The sequence below is a fragment of the Pyxicephalus adspersus genome, chromosome 5 (genome assembly GCF_032062135.1).
Source record: "Pyxicephalus adspersus chromosome 5, UCB_Pads_2.0, whole genome shotgun sequence".
NCBI classification, from domain to species: Eukaryota; Metazoa; Chordata; class Amphibia; order Anura; family Pyxicephalidae; genus Pyxicephalus; species Pyxicephalus adspersus.
The window spans coordinates 115,536,767-115,540,726 of record NC_092862.1 but is presented as its reverse complement, the minus strand read 5'-3'; positions in this window follow the sequence as shown (position 1 = coordinate 115,540,726).

The following is a 3,960-nucleotide window of genomic DNA, read 5'->3' as shown; positions in this document are numbered from 1 at the left end:
AGCGGCAGACAGCCCTGCTATCACAGGCCAAACCCTGTACAAAAAAGATTTCAAATATTCCAGTGTTAACCAAGGTGTTTGGAAAGGTTGAGGACTGGTTAATGGAGAAGAACCACAAGGGTTGTGCTGCAAAAAACAGTCTGAACAACGGCAGTTTCACAAAGACCATGTCCAGTGGAGAAAGAGGACTTGAATTAGGAGCAGCTGCAGAAAATCTGTTGTAACTTCTATATCATTTACATTGTCTATGTCTAGGTCCACTTTAAAACTGTTATTATCAGGGCCTTTCTTTAGATTAATGCTGCTCTTCACCATGAAGAATTTCCAAAAAAATGTACATGTTGTTCCAAGTCAATGTAATTCAACTTCAGTGCCTCAAATACTTTCCGAGTTGTTGAGTGCACACATGACTCAATGTATGCTGCTCCGTTCCCTGGTAAAATGAGACGTATAAATAATTTGATGCCATTATTGTCTTACAGTAACTTCACCAAAGAAAAATTAGTGCGTTAAAACTTTTGTAAATTGAGATCTCAAAATGACACATCTAGCAGAAAACCATGTGTAGCCTTGACATTTCCCCCTAAGGGTTACATTAAGCTTAAATATCAGTGCACATTGAATTAATATATGTGGAATGTTATTGGAGTAATTTTTGTGTAATAGTATGTAAATATTCTTCATTTGCTGAAGTATGCATTTGGGCTGCTGCCAAGCCCCACATGAAAAGTACAGTTTGGAAGCTTTCTTCCTCCCAAATCAAAGGCATTCTTAATAACTAATCAGAGCTCTAATCAGATCATTTGTCATCCTCCTGGATACTGATGTCTGTCTCTTTAAAACAACAGTATCACATTTCTCACCATTTTCCTTCCTCTACTTTTACACCGTAAAACAAAACAGCCTTTTCTCCCACCATAGCTTTATCAAAATAACTTTGAAGATCAGGTTGGTAAATTAGTATTGTGTAATAAATGCCCCATGACATTATACTGTAGGGAGAGATCAGCTGCACTCATCTCACCGCATATATTCATTTACAAATGTCAGGTTACAGAACAAGTTATTTAATGTCTGGAAACAGAGGGATCATACATACAGACCTAAGTCCCTTTTGTATATACCTAATATATATATATATATTCTATTGGTTAAACTTTGTTAGACTATGATGTATTTTTTCAAATAAATGTGTCAAGGAATGCTTTTTTTACTTCCTCTTTTCTTATTCTTCATAGCTCTTTTAGGTTACTGATATATATTTAGAGAGTTTTTTAAAGCAGTGGTCCTCACCCTGTGGTCCTCGAGAAAAATTTGGTGGTCCGCGGCTCTGGCCAGTGTACCCCCCAGCGGGGCCAGGAGATGGACCCTGCTTGGGGGGGCCGCACAGGCCAGAGCCACAGACCATGTCTCCCATTTCCATTGCAGGCTCAAGGCAGTGGGCAGGTTGGGTCCAGAGACTCTCCTATTGCAGGCTCAGACCTGCTCATAGTGGTTGGGTTCTGGCATCATGACCTCAGTCCAGAGGGAAGTTTCTTCCCCTTTGAGTGACACACGGCTTCTCACTCATGCATGGTCCAGAGTACGTAAATTTAGGGGTCCGTGATATCCAAAAGGTTGGGGAGCACTGTTTTAAAGGACATGTTCACCAGTTTACAAAAGTCCCCAGCCCATTCCTGGCCCCCTTAGTAAACTGTGACACCCCATGCATATTCATACTTCTCCCACATCTGCAGTTTTCAGAACCCTACAACCCAGGTTGTAACATTGCTTTCCTGCTTCTCCATTAACCATCCAGTCACAGGATGTAAAGCATTAGACTGAGGAATTGTCAGCAAAGAAGGAATGCAGGGGAAATAGTTGAATTGAAGGCGAATTTCGTTCCAGGAAAAGAAAGTTTTGTTATTATACCTTTCATCAGGCTTGTTATTTTTGGCTTTAATTAATAGGAGTTCTACTTTAAATAATAGTTTAGAGAGGGTTTGGTCTGAAGAAGGAAAGGACTCAATGGAATGATGTTAAAGTGAATTTTCAGTTAAAATGCTTTTTGCACACAACACATTTAAATATATCTATATCACAATAGCTGTCCTATGAATCTGTTTTCAGTATTTATGTATTCTTCTGGATAAGGTTCATTGTCTTTGCCAATAAAAAATATATGCTATTGGGTGTACTGGCCCTTTAAATGAAAGCTAACTAAAATGTCCTGGGATGTTGATCTATGCTTCATTTATTCTGAAAACCCTCCATTTCCTTTTTTTATTATTCTGAGGTCATGTTAATAAAGGATACAGCAGGTTTCCTGTCTGATGAAACTAAATCTTCTTTTCAGCACTGTTCAGATTTAACTTCCCTTTTAATCACTTCAAATTTGTCATAATTACAAACATATTTTCCCCTTTAAGTAACACACTAATTATTAATTTAATTTGTTTGCAATAACTTGAAATGTACGTGTTTTTTTACCACTCTAAAATAGGTGAAAGTATTTCTAGGAAAAGTAGCTGAAAGCTAAACAGTTGGCCTAATGTATTAACATTTGAAGTGTCATTAAAATAATAAAAAAATGTTTTATGTCTTCTTATTGATTCTATCCTTCTGTTGCTCCTAGAATGTGTTTATTCAGTCCCCATGAATACAATGTAACCTTTGCAGAGAAGTGCATATTTTATGTCTGTGGCTACAATTCACGCTCCATTCATAATCTGTTCATTGTACTCACCCTATTGCCTTGTAAAGAGTTGAGACTACAAGTGTAAACATCTCCATCCATGACACACAATGCAAGGAAGACATGTAGTGAGATCTCTTTTATCATTTTTAAAGTGGGATTAAATGCCTGCAGAAAAAAAAAACAGTTAAAAAATTCAATACAATTAAAAAAAAACACCTACCATTCCTTGCAGTCCAGTAATGTCTTGAATTCTGGCAAAGTCTTCTTACCTTCTCTTCTTTCCCTTGATAACGTACTGGCAGGATCCTCTTTTTTTCCAGTCACAGTGTACAACATCCTACAGCTGGAAGTTACACACTGCCTCTAACAACTATCAGCCAATGGAAAGACTCTGTGCTGTGTACATTAACAACAGGGATTAATGGTTCTTAAAGTACATAGAAAATACTTTTGTACTGACTTATTGTTGTTAGGGGTAGGAATGCTACTTATTGTCCAAGTCTAAGTATAGAAGGCAGACACTCACATACTGTCTATCCCGTCATCCAACACTCTGGATTCTCCTCACTTCCACAGCACTGGTACAGAAAAGGGTGTAGGAGGAGACTGGTGACCATTCATGTTTTTGATTTGGTAAGTATCCTTTTTATCTGTTTTTTTTTTTCTATATTTTTTATATGGCAAGAAAGCAGATCAGGTATGGTTACACTTTAGGACTGAATACTCAGATGCAACCATTGCAGAGTAACATGGTGAAAAAACAGGAATTTTTGCACCAGCTAATGTGGGTTTTATTTCAACATACAGTGAGCCTGACAGCCTGGAGAGAATACACTTTCATCAGTGAAGCTGGGTGATCCAGCAAACCTGGAATAGATTTCTTTAACATAATCTATTACGGGCAGCATCGGCACTCTGGTTTCCGCCCACATCCCAAAAAACATGCAGCTAGGTTAATCGATTTCATTAACGTAATTTGATTTTTGCAAGCAAATGTTTTAAATCTTGGACCAAATCCATTCCAGATTTGCTGGATCACCCAGCACCACCCAGCCTTGGAGAGCTTTAATGAATCAGGCCCACTGAGTTCACAAAGACAAACATGCAGCTGCAAATGCAAGGCTTTCAGGCAAACATGAAACAAATACCGTATTTTTCGGCGTATAAGACGCTCCCAATTTTAAAGGAGGAAAATCTAGAAAAAAAGATTCTGAAAGATTATTCCCCTTCTGATCCCCCTGTGCCAATTTAAATTCCCCTTCTGATCACCCTGTGCCAATTTA